This window comes from Peromyscus maniculatus, chromosome X (assembly GCF_049852395.1).
Source record: "Peromyscus maniculatus bairdii isolate BWxNUB_F1_BW_parent chromosome X, HU_Pman_BW_mat_3.1, whole genome shotgun sequence".
NCBI lineage: Eukaryota > Metazoa > Chordata > Mammalia > Rodentia > Cricetidae > Peromyscus > Peromyscus maniculatus.
In genome coordinates, this window is record NC_134875.1 from 92,811,599 (window position 1) to 92,830,398 (window position 18,800).

Sequence of the window (18,800 nt, forward strand, 5' to 3'; positions counted from 1 at the left end):
ATTTCAACTTAGGCCTGTTGATGTATATCATGGTAGAGAAAACAATTTTTAGTTTATAGAACTTTGGGATCAAAATATATTATAATGATGCATTATATTTCATATGCTTCAATTATTATGAAGTCATACACTTCAATTATTATGAAGTCATATACTTCAATTATTCCTTTGAAAAAGCATAGTTTTTGACCTCAGGGTGCTAAAGTATATTGAAAACTCCCACAGTACAGTAAATATATAAAATTATTATTTATCAATTAAGAACATTTAAAAGTTTCCAGGCTGCTGAAGATAAGATAAAAATTATAAATTTTATTTACTTATTTATAAGCACATAAAACATTATCTTTTTGAGTCTTCATTTGAATTTAAGTTATACTTCTAGGAAGGAAATTGTTAAATGTGAGAGAATTATACCAAGACATCACAAGGAGAATGATAGAAATAATTGATGGAGTACTCTGACTTAAATATTTATTGATTTTACTTCAATCAATGGTAGTTGTTTTCTTAGTACCTCCACTTATTTGGTACAGGTATGGAAGAAAGAGGGGGTAGACTTTTGCTAACACTTTGCTTTATTTTCTCATGACTTGGCACTTTGTCCTTTATCAATCACATTTTGTTTTCCCTCAACTCCTTGTAATTTGTTCTTGTCTCTTAAGAATTTGTGGGTTCAGTAGTAAGAAGACTTACAAATGAGATTTACTTTTGAGTTCCAAATGTCTATTTCATCTCTGTGTAAGACATCACTCATTTTTCAACTTTTAGACAATTCAGAATATTTTTTTTTCTTTTTTATGAGAGCATTATAACTAGGATATGGTGATATTTCATTGAAGTTTTGATTTGAATGTTCATGTTGATTAGTGATGTTGAACGTTTTTCACGTTCTTTTTGGTCACTTGTATGTTGTAGAATATTAGTTGAAGATATGTTACATTTGTTTATGCTGTAGAATATTGTTTGATGATGCAAAGATGTATTGCATTCTTTTATGCTGCATTTGTTTAACTCTGTGAAGCTGTGTTTGCCTGTATAAAATACCTGATTGATCTAATAAAGAGCTGAATGGCCAATATCTAGGCAGGAGAAAGGATAGGTGGGGCTGACAGACACAGAGAGAGTAAAAAGGTGGAGAAATATGGGAGGAAAAGAAGAAAGAGTGAGAGAACAAGGAGAGGACTTGAAGGGCCCACCACCCAGCTACACAGCAAGCCATGGAGTAAGAAGTAAAAAAAAGTATATAGAAAGGTAAAAGCCCAGAGGCAAAAGATAGATAGTATAATTTAAGAAAAGCTGGCTAGAAATAAACCAAACTAAGGCCAGGCATTCATAAGCAAGAATAAATCTCTGTGCATTTATTTGGGAGCTGGGTGGCAGGCTCCCCAAAGAGTAAAAAGTAAAACCAACCAACTACACTTGTATACCCCTTTTGAGAAGCGCCTAGTAAGTCCATTGCCCACATTTAAATTGGATTGTGTTGGTGTTTTGTTATTCAACTGAGTTCTTTTATATTCTGGATAAAAACTCAATTTAAAATAAATGTAGAGCTTTCCAGTATTTTCTTCCTTTATGTATATTGTGGCTTCACTGTGTTGATTGTTTCTTTGCTGTGCAGATATTTTTAGTTTAATGTAATCTCATTTTGTTTATTTTTGCATTTTTACCATATATATGCTTCTTACACACTATCAGAATAGTAAATTAGTAAAGTTATCATGGAAACAGTATGAAGGTTCCTCAAAGAAGGAAAATATTTAGCAACATGTGATGGTACATGACTCTAATGCCAGAACTTGGCTGACTAAGGCAGGAGGATCATGGAATTGATACAAGTCTGAGCTACATAATGAGTTGCAGACCATCTTAGAGTATATAGCAAGACTCTGTCTCAAAACTCTAAAAATTGAATTACCATCATATAATCCATATTATTCATTACATGCATTTAAAGAAATGCCTAAAATGGTGTTTTATTTAGAATTAAAATTGAAATTGTTGAGAAGAATAGTGTCAGTGGGACAGGGTAGGATAAGTGAGGAAAATGGGGAGTGAAAGTGGCTGAAATTCAATTGGGAGAGAGGGCTAGTCCTGGTGATATGAGTGAGAGAGACCAGGATCTGAGTGCTCCAAGAGAGCAGAAGAACTGGTCCTTCTTCCTTCTGGTGGCTGCATTGTGTGAGCTAGCTGAGGTAGTGTTGGAGAGCTCATCAGGATAGTGATGATGAGGGAAAGCTGGAGGTCTGAACAAATCAACTCTCACCCAGGCCCAGAGCCAGGGCTGAGTTAGCCCACCCCAACACCCACCTCATCTATGAACTGTTGGAGCTGTGAAGGGGGCAAACCTATAGATCCAAAACAGCAGGATCTCCAGAGCACAGGACAACAACAGGATATCCAAGAGGATCCCCAGTGAGAGAGCTCATTATCTGTGGTATAGCAGAGACCAGAGGCCTGGAGCCAGGCCAATGACTTTTGGCAATGATGAATGAATAAAAGGTAAACTATGTCACTCAACGGGCCACAGTATAGCTTCCACAAGAAGATACTTCTTCTTTTTCTGTTTGTTTTTGTTTTGTTTCTTTGTTTTGTTTTTGTTTTTTCTTTCAAATTTGGTTTTGTTTTTGGAGGGAGATTGCAAGGGCAGAGGGTGGATGTGAGGGAACAGAGACATAAGTGGAATCAGAATGCTTGATATGAAATCCGCAAAGAATCAATAAAAGTCAAAAAATAAGAAAGAAAATGGCTGAAATTCATTATATAAATGGGTTAATATTTCCAGACAAATATTGGAAGGAAATGGAAGGAAAATTTACATTACATTGATCTTACTTTATTTTTTAAATATTCCTGGGATTTTGGGAATGTTAAGCTACTGCAAGATAATCTCATCTAAATAAAGAGGACATAAACAGGGGATGAGGGCATGGATCTGGGAAGAGTAAGAGGTGACTACCATCAAGATATATTTATGAAATTCTCTAAGAATTAATAAAAATACTATACTTTTAAAAGTCTAATTTGATTAGGACTTTCAGAATGGGATGTTGCTCAACTGTATTTCAAATCAGTATGATTAAAATTCAATTTTCATAAATTAGATAATTTTTCTTAGTAACAAATCAATTCCCTTATTTTTTGAGCACTTACTAGTTATCCTGTATATTGTGAGGACATATACACAATAACACAAAATACAAATAAAGAGATCTAGTTGTTGGAAAAAGTTATAGCTTTATGAGAATGTAAATAATGATTCATTTTATGCTTTGTTCAAATGAATCAGGAAGTGATGAGTCAGAATGCTCAGGATGGATTCTAGGGATATTCAGTTTGAACTGACAGGAAGTAAGAGCTAAGTTGCAAGAGACTAGTAGGGTTTGTGATAATGAGCAAACATGATAGGGAACAGTATCATATCAGTTGCTTCCTATTGTCTTTCTTCTTCCTATCCTTAAGTTGAATACAATTTTGAAATTGATTTATTACTTTAATTGCTTGAAGTATATATCGGAGGAATTAGGAAATACTGTCAGGTCTTTTCCTTGTGGGAAAGATGGATCTCTTTCTATGATAGATAAAAGTTTTCTTAGTCTATTATAGCAGCCATCCATGCAATGAAAACTTCTTACTTCTTAATTGTTTATGTTTTGTTTAAAATGTTTTTCATGCAATATATTTTGATCCTGTTCTTTCCTTTCCCTCAGTTTTCCCCTGATCTTCTCCATCTTCCTAGCCACCCAACTTAATGTCCTCTTTCTCTCAAAGAAAAGAAAAACAGTATGTTTGCTTGTAATTTTTTATTTTGATATGATTGACTATTAGAATTAAGTGAAACAAGTATAGCTTTATTCAGGATTCACAAATAAGAGGCATGATGTAGTTATTAATATATGACAATGTTTTATATTTACCCCATGTCTTCTATGATGAAATAGTTGATTTGATGTTACTGGGCCTTATGTATCATAGCCATATTGTTTTTTATTAATTTTTTTGAGATTATAATGTAGTTATATCATACCTCACTAACCTTTCTTCCCTTCAAACCCTCCCATATATCCCTCCTTGCTCTTTCAAATTCTTGGCCTGTTTTTTCACTAATTGTTGTTATATACACTTATGTATATATACTCCTAAATACATAAATGCAACCTCCTCAGTCTGAATAGTGTTACTTGTATATAACACAGACACATTTTATAATATCTTCTATGTATTGGTCCTTGAAGGTGATCAAGGTTGTTTAAGTATCCAAAGTTGCTAGATGTCTCTCAATGGGACCTGGCTAGTACTAAAAAGGACGGCAGGCAAATAAAGAAATACAGCTCAGTGAGCAGTTAAATCAATAGTGTAAATGGACTCTTAGCACCTCATTGACTTTTATTGGTCATTGACTGTCCATGCTGTTTGTTGAAGATCAGTAAAGTAATTTTCCCTCTTTTTATCACCTGCTTAGTATTGTTCCTTTTGAGGCCACAGCTACACACACACACACACACACACACACACACACACACACACACACACACACACTTTCTTGAGGTGTAAAAGTGCTTTTCAAATTTGGATAATCATTACAATTAGTCAGAGTATTTTTATAAAATATAGTTGCCTGAAATTCTGTCTGTACTATTTAGATAAAGATCTCCATGCTGAGCTGGCACACCGATATATGCCTTCAAAGTTGCTAGTACTGCTGGAGTTCCATGAGATTTGAGAGCTTCTAACATCTTGTGAGCAGCACCAATAGGATATAATGCATTCATTTGTATATGTTCTCTTTTGTCAGATGCTTTAAATGAAGACATCAACCAAAATGCATTTCCAGACTTTGGATCATTGAGTTTTAAGTAAGATGAAATGCATGACAGAACAGTAAGGATATGAAGAGAGCCAGGACAGGTGGCAGTGTCTCTGATGCAGCAGATGCTGACCCAAAGAAATGAACACCAAGGTCACAGTTGCAGCAGTGTCTCTATAAGGATCAGCTATGGGCTGGAGAGAGGGCTCAGCTGCCAAAGGCTAGGCTTACAACCAAACATATAAGGATTAGTGACTATACAGTGCCTTTATGCCAGGGGTAAGTAGGTATCAAAATTCTAATTCCTGCTGGTGATTGAGTGGATGTTATCATCTGGATCCTCATTGGGAATACAAAGCTAATTCAGCTATACCAACCTATTACATATGGGGAGTAAGAAGTGAGGACCCCAGGAGAGAAACTAGTCCTTATTCCTTGGAAGGATAAAGAATGAGCAGGAGGAGAGGGGGTGAAGAAACTAAAAACTCTGTATACAAAATCCTTTCTATGTGTAAGATGCTGTGTAATAGCCAGGAATCATTGTCTTCCCATCTCAGTGTAGCATGGTGGCTGTATATAATCTCCTTCTCAGACTGCTTCTCATAGGTTTAGATTTTGAATGTCTCCCCAAAGTCTGTTTGTAAGGCTTGGTTCCCAGCACATGCCATGATTGTGAGGTGATAAGACCATTAAGGGCCTAATGCAAAGAAGTTAGGTCTCTATGTCTCCACTGCTCCTGTCTCTTGGGTTCTCTATGTGTTACCTCTTCCTTTCCCTGTCTTTCGCCTTGCTAGTCTCAGTGAGATGAGAAGCTTTCTTCTATAATATACACCCATACGATGTACATCTTTACCCAAACCTCAAAAGTGATGTAGCTAACCAATCATAAACTGAAATCTATGAAACCATGAATAATATTAATCATTTCTTTTTAGTTGGTTTATCTCACATTTTGGTTATGGTAATGGAATGCTAACTACTACACTATAAGCAGGAAACCAGTCACAAAGCATTTAGAATTTAGACTCCAATTCAAATTCAACCAATTATTAATATTTCATTATTGTGCTTATTAGTTTTTTGTCAACTTGACACAATCTAGAGTCATCTGAGAAAATGCCTCTATCAGATTGGCCTGTAGGCACAGCTGTGGGGAGTTTTTTAAAATGTAGTTTTTAAAAGTTATTCTTTTTAATTAATTAATTGATTTTTATTTTTTATTAAGAGATTTTCTATTCATTTTGCATATCAACCTCAGATTCCCCTGTCCTCCCTCCTCCCACCCCCAGCCTTACCACCCAACCCACCCCCCATTCCCACTTCCTCCAAGACAGGGTCTCCCATGGGGAGTCAACAAAGTCTTGTACATTCAGTTGAGGCAGGTCCAATTCCCCTCCTCCCTGCACCAAGGCTGAGCAAAGTGTCTCAGCATAGGCCCTAGGTTCCAAAAAGCCAGCTCATGCACTAGGGACAGGTCCCAGTTCCACTGCCTGGGGGCCCCCTAAACAGTTCAAGCTAAACAACTGTCTCACTTATCCAGAGGGCCTAGTCCAGTACCATTGTGGCTCCTCAGCTATTTGTCCACAGTTCATGTGTTTCCAGTAGTTTGGCGAGTTGTCTCTGTACTTTTTCCAGTCATGGTCTCGATAACTCTTGCTCATAGAATCCCTCCTCTCTCTCTGTCATGGATGATTGGACTCCTGGAGCTCCACTTAGGACTTGGCCGTGGATCTCTGTATTTGCTTCCATCAGTCACTGGATGAGGGTTCTATCAAGACAGTTAGGGTGTTCAGCCATCTGATCTCCATTGTAGGTCAGCCAGCTCTGGCACCCTCTTGACCATTGCCAGTAGTCTATGGTTTATTTTTTTAAAATTATAATATAATTCCATTATTCTCTCCTTCCTGTTCCTCCCTCCCAAACCTCCTATAATACACCATGTTGCTCTCTTTCAAACTTATGGCCTAATTTTCTATTAATTGTAATAACATTTCATTATATGTTATTTCATATATATACATACACATGCATATATACATATACATATACATATACATATACATATACATATACATATACATATACATATACATATGCATATACATACAGTCTGTATAATGCTACTTGTATGTATGTTTTCAGGGATGACAATTTGGTATTGATAACCAATCAGTGTGCTCTTCCTTGAGGAATACTATTTATCCCACTGTCAGTGTTCCTTAACACTGTTCTTTGTACAGGATTGAGGCCTCAAAAACTTTCCCATGTCCACTTTAGCATGTGTATTGTTGTTCAGCTCATGTTTAGATAGTTAATGTTGGTGAGGCTTTGTGGGTGTAGCTTCTCACATTCCTAAGAGACACAGTCTTACAGCAAACTACCTATTCTTCTGTCTCTTAAAAACAGTCTTTCCTCTTCTGTAATGTTCCCTTAGCATTAGGTGTGGGAATTGTAGTTGTATGCATTGGGACTGGCCTCCACACCTTGGCCTTTTGATTGGTTGTGGTTTTCTGTACTCATCTCCCCCTGTTGCAAGGAGAAGTTTCTTTGGTGTGGGGTGAGGACTACAGTTATCTGTGGGTATGAGGACAAATATTTTGAATGTGGTTAGGGGTTGCTATGTTGTTTTATTAATGTGGCTGCTGTAGGTTTTTCTCCAAGATTCATGACTTCACTAGCCCTAGGTAATTGGGAAAGTTTCCACAATCAAGTCTGATCTCCCTCTTGTTTAGCAGGTCTTAAGCCCAATTAGAAAGCTGATGGTTAGTGCCAATGTATGTGTGCCACAACTGCACCCTTGGGGTTATTGTGCAGAGGTTATTTTTTAATTTGATTGTGTTATAAACCATTGCTGTTGTTATTCTGATGGTCAAATTTTCTTCCAGTGAGAACCCATTCAATCTAATTTGTGTGTTCTTTTGAGTTTGTGGGTGCTTCCATTCTTGCTTACTTTTCAAACTTGTCCAGGCTCAGCTCTGTGTGTGTGTGTGCACGTGCGTGCATGTGCATGCACGTGTGATGTGTGTGTATGTGTGTGTGTGTGTGTGTGTGTATAGCTGAAAGTTTTTTTTTGTCCTGCATGGTTCCATAGCCACTCAGACCCAAATAAACACACAGAGGCTTATATTAATTACAAACTGTATGATCATGGCCTATGGCTCAAGCTTCTTGCTAGCTAGCTCTAACAACTAAACTCAGCCCATTTCTGTTAATCTATATGTCGCCACATGTTCCATGGCTTTACCTGTGTGCCATTACATGCTGCTCTCTGGATGGTGGGATGGTATCTCCTCCACCTCTGCCTTTCCTCTTACTGTCTATTTTCTTGTGTTACCGGCTTGCCTCTAAGCTGCCTTGCCATAGGCCAATATAGCTTTCTTTATTATCCAGTCAAAGCAACACATATTCACAGCATACAGAAAGACATCCCACAGCATTTGTGTGTATGTGAGAGAGACCTTCTTCAATAATGGATCATCTATTTCTCCCAAGAGCTTTATTCCTTTCCCAGAGAACCTATATACATATCATTTTTTTTTTAATTTATAAAATCAAGTGGCAGGTAGCTGGAAAGATGGCTCAGTGGTTAAGAGTACTGCCTGTTCTTACAGAGGACCAGGGTTCAATTCCCAGTGCTCACAAGGTGGCTTACCACAGTCTGTAATTCTACTTACAGGGTATTTGAGACCCTTTTTCGACATCTGTGGACACCAGACACATGTGGTACGCATAAACACATGCAGGCAAAACATTCATACACATAAAATAAAAATAAATACAACTATAAAAAATACTGTCAGATAATAACAGTATCCAAATTGTCTGAGAGTCAAATGAGAAAATTTATATGAGAGGCCTTGAATAATACTTGAAACAGAATATGATGAATACATTGATTTTTTCCCCAATGATTATTAAGGGAGTATAAATAAATTATGACTGGATATCTTATAACAAAAATTAGATAAATTAGATGAAATATACAGATTTTTCACAATAGGTCTATATCTATGTGCTTTTCTTCTCACTGCACAGAGAAAAACAAGTTTGCAATCACATGTAGTATTTTAGCATAAACAGTTACCAATCTTGTTCTCAAGTTCTTATGCAAATAACATTAAAAATAAGTCATACTCTCAAAGAAATGAATTCTTAGTTTTGATGATTTGGGAAGAGATTTTACGTAAAATGTTCAATCCTAAAGCATTCACTTAAAATTATTTGCAAAAAATCTGTAAGAAAAAAGTATCATATGTAACAAGATTGGTCCCATTTAGAGCTACATCTAGATCCAAGCAACATGGGAATTTAATCCCAGAATCTTATGATGAAGATATTGTATTGCTTCACCATTTCTAAGTTCTTATCATTTGATTGGATGCTTGGTCTTCATGTGTTTTATTTTTTTTATAATTACTAAAGTTTTTCTTTTTAAAACAAGCAATCCATGCTATGTATGAGTAAATTAGGATATGTGAGTAAGCAAAAGGGGAAAAGGCTGTTATCACTTCAGCAGTGAGGGGTAACTAAGGCACTGAGGAGCAATCAAGTGCTTGCCATGCGAGCGTGGGTACCTGAATTCAGAGCCTAAGCACCCAAGTAAAAATCTAGGTATGGTGGGTTGCCTGTAATCCTAGAGCTGGGGTGACAGAAAAAGATCCCTGAGGCTTTCTGGCCAAGTCAGTCTAGTTGAATCAGTGAACCTTGGATTCAGTTAGAGACTCTGTCTATTAAAAAAAGATTAAGATATAGAGTGGTTGAGAAAGACACTTGATGCCTTTATATGAATGTGCATACATTATGCACCTGCACCTGCATATGCACACACACACACACACACACAAAGAGAGAGAGAGAGACAGAGAGAGAGAAAGACAGAGAGAGAGAGAGAGACAGAGAGACATATACATACATGAAATAAAGGTGACTATAATTAACATTTTAGTCAATAATATATATTTATCAGTGTTTATATTATTTTCACATAATAAGTATGTGCTGATGCTACAGTCTTGTATCTATCTACCTTTAAAAAGAATTCTGTTTTTATTTTTAATTATGTGTATAACTGTGTCAGTTTGTGTATGTGAATGTGCTTGCCACAGAAATCAGAAGAGGGTGTCAGATCCTCTGGAGTTGGAGTTACAGGCAGTTGTGAGCCACCTAGTGTTGGTGCTGGGAACCTAACTGGGGTCCTCTGCAAGAGCAGTGTGCACTCTTAATTGCTGAGCCAGCACCACAGCCACCCCTTGCTGAAAACTATACCAGAAACATAATTTCATGTTGATACATATTATGTTAAATCATTTTCAAGGACAGAAAATAGTTAAATGATGCTATAAAGACTTATTTAGCAACCTGTTTCTGAGCATTATTTTTTAATACTTCTCTTATCGACAGTACCCTTTTCCATATTCATCTCTCATGCTAGAGAGGAGGTGGGAGAGCTTAAAGACTTGGGGAATATCTTGTTTATTTGAGGTTTCCTAGCACCCAGTAATATGTCTGGATCCATTTAGGAGTCAATAAATATTTCTTCAAGGCATGCATAGTTCAAAAATATCTCAAGTTCATTCCTATCTTGGGAATTTTGTGTTCCTGGTAGCATGCTTGGTAAGACAGAGTCTAAAAACAGTTTTAGCAAAAGAAATTTCAAATTGCTGCTCCCAGGGAACAGGAATACATAGCTTGAGGAGCGAAGTTATCTCAATCTTCCTTAAACCTCTATATAACATTTTAATTATAGAAATAGAAGGTAAAGGGACACCACAGTCATTATTATCTGATGTATAGTTTTATGCCTCTCCGGATACTCCTTAATATGTATAGTTATTTCCTGGAGAGAAGAGAAACTTTCATATGAGGGCAAGGGGCTCCGTGTGAGCAAAGATGGTGATGTCTGTTCATTTGGATAGCCTCTCTCTCACTTTGGTAGATCAGTACAGATACTTCTTACAGAAAAAGTGAGAATAATCTTTTCCCCTAAGGATTGATCTAGAAGATCCTGGAGAGGGCTGGATTTTGTTGTTTGTGGTTGAGACTTTAAGGTGTTCTGTTTCAGCTAGTTGAAAGCAAGTGATAAGCATGTAAATAGATGTCTCTGAAAGCATTCTAGCTTTGAGAATTCTAGGGGTGGTACTCAGTCCTGTACAGGCATCTAAACTAGTTTGGTTGTCATCACAGTGAAGACTGAGAGACACTTAAAACGAGTAAGTGATGGGAGCAGGGCAAGCTGACAAGTGGGAACTATCATTTGTGTTGGGGCCACTCTTGGCCTCTTCTGGTTTGATTTCAGCTGAGTTGGTGATCACATTTCTTGACTGTATGAGAGGAATATTAGTTTTGACAGGGCACTTCAGAAACCCTGGAAATACGGACTAGTAGAGTGATGAGTAATTGGTGAAGTAAAGGAATTGTGAAACATTTGCATTTGAAGCTGGCCAGGCATATTTTATTAGAAACAGTTGCATTTTTTAATTTATTTTTTTTGAGAATTGAATAGCTGCATTCTTGTTTTACCCTTAACTTATTCAAATTATAGCCTGTCTCCAAGTATATAAACTTAGCCATTGTTAGGTAACAGTACTCATTGACAGAATCCTTTGGCATCTCTGAAGGTGTCTAACTGATAATGGGCATGGTTGGATAGCTCCACTTCATACTGTGTCACTGAATTTGGCTCCATGCAGAAAAGTGGGATAAGGTCTGGTCTAGATATGTTCCTTCTGGGACTGTATTAGCTGGGGTTCTCTGAAGGATCAGAACAGATAGAATAAGTATGTATTAAAAGGGGAGGTTTTTAGAGTCAGGCTAGTCACAGCAATGGCTATCTCTCAAAGGAAAAAACCAAGAGTCAGGTAGCTGTCAGTCCATAAGGCTGAATGTTTCAGCTGGTCTTCAGTCCATGGTGGAATCCCAAAGAAGTAGGTTCTAATGCTAGTGAAGGAATGCCTCAGCAGCAGGATACATGAACTTGCCAGTCAGAGTGAGCACAAACAGAAGAAAAGCAAAAGCTGCCTTTTTCCTTGTCCTTCTATGTGGACTACCAACAGGGTGTGGCCCAGATTTAGGGTGAATTTTCCCATCACAAATGATTCAAACAAACAAACAAACAAACAAACAAACAAAAATCACTCACAACTGTGCCCAGCTTCTTGGGTTTTAGTTGATTCCAGATGTACTCAGGTTAACAACCAAGATTAACCATTACAGGGACCAAGCCAGGGAGAGCAGCAGCTATTTCTGGGAGGTGCTTCTTTCTCAAATGGATATGTGAAGCACAAAAGCACCTTATCATGATAAATGCCTTATCATAGGAGCACATTTTAAGTCTTTGCTTGCTAATGCTCCATTTGTCAAAGCAAGCATAATATCCAGAGCAACACAGTTTCTATTGGAGGAACTGTGCAGTTACATGCCAGTCCCTGTGGATGGAGGCTAGGGTGAATAATGGAGGCAATACGTCTATCTAAATATTTTTATTGCAACTTCATTTTACTTATTGTTGTGTATGCACATGATGTGGACATATACATGGATGCCATACCATGCATGTGGAGATCAGGGACAGCTTCTGAAAGAGTTAGTTCTCTCCTTAAACCATGTGAGTCCCAGGAATGAACTAAATTCAGGCTTTCAGGCTTGGTGGCAAGTGCCTTTATCCTTTGAGTCATTTCACTGGCTTCAATTAACCAATTCATCGCTTCAAAGATTACAGTGTCTTCCACTCTGAGCTTTTCTTTCCAATTCTTTTATGTCCTTTAAAAATACTTATTTATTAAAATACAATTACATCATTTTCCCTCTCCCTCCTTTACTCCATCCCCTCCCATGTACCTTACTTGCTCCCTCTTGAAATTATGGTCTCTTTTTCTTTAATTGTTATTATTACATACATGTCACACATATACACATACCTAAATATATAAATATAATCTGCTCAATCCTTTTAGTGTTATATATATATATATATATATATGTATATATATATATATATATATATATGATTTCAGGACTGAACAGTTGGTATTGAATAACTAATTAGGGGATCTCATCCCTGGAGAAAACTTTCTTCCATTCTCAACATTTCTTAGTTGCTTACAGTTCTTTGTCTAGAAGTGTGGCCCCATGAGATTTTCCCCCTTCCATGTTAGCATGTTTATTGATGTTGTTGTTGAGGTCTTGTTTAGGCAGCCATATTGTTAAGGCTTCATGGGTGCAGCTTCACTGTCATAATCTATGAGATTCAATCTTGCAACAGATTTCCCAGTTCTCTGGCTTTTACAATCTTTCTCTCTCCCTTTCCCCCAATGTTCCCTGAGCAGGAGTTCTGTTGTAGATGTATCAATTTGCGTTGGACATCTCATGGTCACTCGTTCTCTGTATTTTGACCAGTTGTGTGTGTGTGTGTGTGTGTGTGTGTGTGTGTGTGTGTGTGTGTGTGTGTTTGTTTGTTTGTTTTGTTTTTTTTTTGTAATGGTCTCCTTCTGTTGCAAAGAGAAGCTTTTCTGTTGAGGAGTGAGAGCTACACTTATGTGTGGGTATGAGGATAAATATTTAGAGTGCAGTTAAGACTTATGCTAATTTAGCAAAGTGGCAGTTATAGGTTTTCCTCTCAGATCTATGACCTCACTAGCTATGAGTAGTTGACTAATATTCTTCCAGTACCAGGCATGATTTCCCTCTTGTTGAATGGATCTTAAGTCCAATTAGAGGGTTTTTGGTTACTGGCAAGATATGAATGCCATTATTTAGGCATATCTTATGGAGATCTTGCCATATCATGGTAGTTCATAGACACCAGAGCTGGGTAGTACTATTTTGGTTGGTTCTTTCCTTTGGAAGCTTGCATAGCTCCATCTGGTGCTATAAAAGCTATTCCTCAGGGAGGGGATTTCACATCAGTTCATTCTCAGAGCCTCTGGGTCTTCAGTGTGTGGTGTCTTCAGCGATAGGGACTTAGCATCATCCTTTGGCAGGCAGCCAAGGGAAATAGTGTTAGCTTATGTCTCTTGGACTCCCCTCACCAACGACTGAAAATTGAGTTTCTTATGCCTGGTATGGGAGTTTTGTTAGTCTATAGATCTTGAAGGGAGCCTCCAAGATCAACTCAAGTGGTATAAGTTCATTAAAACTCTTTATGTACACGTATACACCCAAACTTATATGTATTATACACAATTTTAGTAAATAAATAATAATATGGTTCTTTATGGCTTTTCAAGATGCCATTAGTGTGATTTTCTCTCCCTTCTCCTTCTCCTTCTGTATTGACCTTCTTTCCCTCTCCTCAATTAAGGCACCCCGCTTTCACTCATTTTCCCCTTCAAATCACTTATATCTTGCCATTCCCTTCCCTAGTGATTTCCCATAGTTCCCTTTATATTTTCCTGGTTTTGCAGTTACTCCATGTATTATTGAGTATTCTATACTCAATCTGAATACTTTGGAGTCAGGAACAACAGATTAAAGAGAACATGTGGTGTTTGTCTTTCTGTGGCTGTGTTTTTTTTCAGTCAATAAAATCTTTTCTAGTTCTATCCATCTACCTGCAAATTTTATAATTTCATTTTTTACAGCTATATGTACCATATTTTCATTATCCAATAGTCAGTTGATGAACATTGAGGTTGTTTCCATTTCCTAAGTATTGTGAACACAGTGGCAATGAATGTGGCTGATCAAGTATCTGTGGAGTAGGAGGTCAAGTCCTTTGGTATATGGCAGGGTGTTTATAGCTGGGCCATTTGATAGATTCATTTTTAGCTTTTTGTAGGATTCTCCATCTAGTTTCCGTAGTGGCTGCACCAGTTTGAATTCCTACCAACAGTGAGTGAGGGTTGCCTTTTCCCAAGAACCTCTCTGGCATTTGTTGTTAGTTGTTTTTTTTTTTTTTTTTTTTAACTTTAGTCATTCTGACTGGGGTAAGATGAAATATCAAAGTTCATTTGAATTCCATCTCCCCTAGTTGCTAAGAACAATGAACAGTTTTTGAGATACATCTTGGCTACTTTATTCATTCTCCTGAGAGTTCTCTGTTCAGATCTGTAGTCTGTTTTTTTTTTTTTTGTAGTCTGTTTTTTAATAGGTTGTTTTCTCTCTCTCTCTCTCTCTCTCTCTCTCTCTCTCTCTCTCTCTCTCTCTCTCTCTCTCTGTTTTTGTTCTTATGGATTCTGGATACTAATCTTTTGTGAGATGCACAAGTGGCGAAGAACTCATGTCTTCAGGTTGGTGAAAGGCCCTTTATCCACTGAGTCACTTCACCAGCTCCAATAAGTCAATCTATCACTTCACATCAAATATCACAATATCCCCTGATGAGTGCTTCTTTACAAGTTTCCAAATTTCCATATATTTTGCTGAAGTTGTTCCTTTTAAAACCCATGTATAAGTAACTTTATTTTAGGATTTAGTTGTCTATGATAACAATAACATCCAAGGCCGGGCGGTGGTGGCGCACGCCTTTAATCTCAGCACTCGGGAGGCAGAGGCAGGCGGATCTCTGTGAGTTCGAGGCCAGCCTGGGCTACCAAGTGAGTTCCAGGAAAGGCGCAAAGCTACACAGAGAAACCCTGTCTCGAAAAACAAAAAAAAAAACAACAAAACAACAACAACAACAACAACAAAACACCAAAAAAAAATAACATCCAAGTATATATTTATGAAAATCACATTAAAAATACTTCCTGGAGGAAAATAAGCCTTATAAGTGCTAAGATTTTAATCTACATTCTCATAAAAGCTAGGCTGTAAGCATATAAAACCTTAAAGAATTTGGCATGAACTCACTGCCTAGACAGTTCCAAATAAATATAAATCTGAAAGCAGAAGGAGTTGTATATTTCTAGGCTGCCTACTGATGTAATATTAATTATTTCTGGTATAATGGCAGTCTGTCTCTTCTATAATCAAAGAAATATGTACAGATTGTCAATGCTTCAAACTGTTCAAATATCTTTTAAAAATAAGGCTGGTGATATGTAGTAGGCATTTTGCATATGCTGGTAATTTTGACCTGATAGATTTTCAAATTTCTTGTGTGGAAAGAACATTAAAAAAATCAACTGCAGCCTATTTTTAAGTACAAGTCTTGTGTGCAGCAAATGAAATCACTTTATTTATTTATTTATTTATTTATTTATTTATTTATTTATTTATTTATTCATTTATTTGTTTGTGCTGTTAAAAAACCACTTAGTAGTGAGTATGAGGGAGAATGCTTATTAGACTAATAACAAGAATAATAGAAATGAAGCATGTAGATAAATCTGCTTCTAGAAAATAATGTGGAGTTACAGAAGGCTAGGAGTCTGCAAAGATCAGTGGATGCCAAGAGCTAAAAGTAGATAAGTAAAACAGAGGAAAATGAAAATGAATGACAGTGTTTAGGATGACTGTTTTATCTTTATTCCACATTGAAATTTCTGGAATTTCATTAGATATTTAGACATTCCTCCAAATAGGTTATTTGTATTCTGCACATGTTGATATAATTTCCTATGGGTGTCATTCTCTACTATGTTAGACATAGTCATGTGTGTGTACACACAAGTTACACACACACACACACACACACACACACTCACACTCACACTACCTTTGATTTATATAGTGAAATACACTGTCGGTAGAAGGTATTGGTGTGGGAAATAAATAAATGAGTATGTTTGTGACAAGTAATGTTGGTTCTTAAACATAATTCTTCCTATAGCCACATAGAATTTTATAGCTGCTATTATTGTAGTTGAAACACCCTCCTATAACATAAGAGATAATATGTTATACTTTCTTTAACAGAAATGCAGATGTTTCAATATACTGGTTCTGGCTTCCTTTCAGTTTTCAATGCAGTATCATGAAACATGTTTTCTCTTTGTGAAGATGTTTATTCACGGTGAAACCAGAAGATCGTGGCATAAAGGAAGCTGTTTTGTCTACACATACTTTTTTATTTCTCTCTCCTTCAACAGCCAAAGGAATTTCCAAGTCCTATGTTCATGAGGGGATGAAGATTTGAAAAAAGGCTCATTTCTTTTTGTATTCATAACATTGTTGATCCAAGCCTATACTTCACAGTCCATTCTGAAACAGTGAAAGAAAATAGTTAAATAAGTGCATTCCATTTATTTGTGCATTACCTCTGTTTTTGAATTATAATTTTGGAGTTCTTTTCATATCCTTACCAGATACAAGATCCAACAGCTCCAATTTATGACCTGTGGTCTTTTGAAACCTGAAAAGGGATTATGGGATATTTTGTTGTTCATTGTGTTTTTTGCTTTTAGACAGTGTTTCACTATGTGTCCCTGGCCAGCCTGGGAATTTACTATATAGACCAGATTGGCTTCAAACTTGCAGCAGATTCTCCTGAACGCAAGGATTACAGGTGCAGGTCACCACATCCAGCTTGATGCTTGGAGTCTATATAATATCGACTTTTTATGACTATCAAAGCATCAGTCTGGTTTGCTTAAACAGCCAAGCATTTCCATATAATTTTACATGCTATCATTCCCAAATTGTAACTGTGGCAGAACTGACTTTTCTTCATGCCTCTTGATATGGTTTGTAGGTGGTCACCTTTCCTCATGTACACGGAAAGAAATACCATATTCCAAATTAGCGAGGACTAGAATTTTAATATGTGACTAGGAGGATACATTTATAAAATACTTTTATTAACATAATGTAAGAATATTTTATGTCACTTCTATCTGCTTCAACTCCTTTCATTTTGAATCAATGCAAATATTTGCAGTTCAGCATATGTTTGGCAAGCCAAAAGTGCTTCAGGGCATTCAAAAATGTTGTAGCTATTCCAGCACATTTGGTAGGTAATCCAGTCATATTGGGCAGACTGCCTGACTTTCATATCTACATGTACACTGAATTGAGGCCAAATATGTATTTTTCTACCTTCTGCTGTCCTTCTATCCCAAATGAGATGGAATTACTTGGGAAAAAATTGTTGAAAGTAAAAGAATCTAGAAGACACTCCAGAGTTTCTGCTGAAAGCACTTCCTGCTTTCTTCTAGAGCATATATGAATGTATATATGCTTTAGAAGAGTCTGTACGTATAAACAAAGATATGTGTTTTATATGCACACATATTTTTTAAAATATATTATTGGTGGGAATGGTATAATGTAACTCTTTATATATTCTCTCTTAGGTGCTTTTCTACAAATATCTGAGGTGCCATATTACCCTCCCCCCTTATTCCGCCCTCCCTCCCTGTTTCCTTTGTCTCCTTCTTTCTCTTCTTTCTCTTTTTCCTTGATCCACTAACTCTGCAATTCTCACATACAAGGAGAAGGGCCCACCTCCAGTAAACTGATTGCTAATGTCATTCGTTTACCACCTGTCCCTGTGATCACTCCAAGTCATCTGATGAGGACAATGAAGCTAATAATGACATAGAAATGAAGAGAAGCAGGGAAGGTTAGTGACAAGGAAGCAAGTACAGGGTTGCAAAGCCTAGGGGAAGAGGGCAGACTCTAACCTTCGTGAGGGGCACCAGGCAGGTAGGAGGAAGAGGGTACCTTTCCTTGTGACCCTCAGTGGAATAAAATGCAGCTGATCACATTACCCCCATAGATTGCCTGCCAAAAAACTTAAATAAAGCAAAGGTGGTGTTCTTTTTTTAAAGTTTGTTTATTTTATATCCTTATTACAGAACCCCTCCCTTCTCTCCTCTTTTCCCCTCTCCTACCTCCCCTCTGCTGCTCTCCCCACCCCGACTCCTCCTCTGTTTCTGTTCAGAAAGGGGCAGGCCTCCCAGGGGTATCAGCAAAGCATGGTATATCAAGTTGCCATAAGATTAAGCACCTCTCCTTGTATTTAGACTGGGTAAGACAATCCAGTATGAAAAATAGGTTCCCAAGAGCCAGCCAAAGCATTAGGGACAATCCCTGCTTTCATTGTTTGGAGCCCCACAAATAGACCAAGCTACACAACTGTCACATGGAAGCAGAGGGCCTATGTCAGTCCCAT

At 37.1% G+C, this 18,800-nt stretch overlaps 1 protein-coding gene across 3 annotated transcripts in view; it reads left to right on the forward strand.

The window, feature by feature from the left end:
- Positions 1 to 18,800, forward strand: part of LOC102911433 (melanoma-associated antigen B18-like) — a 545,146-nt gene that overhangs the window by 26,284 nt on the left and 500,062 nt on the right. The gene's annotated exons all lie outside the window — the stretch shown is intronic.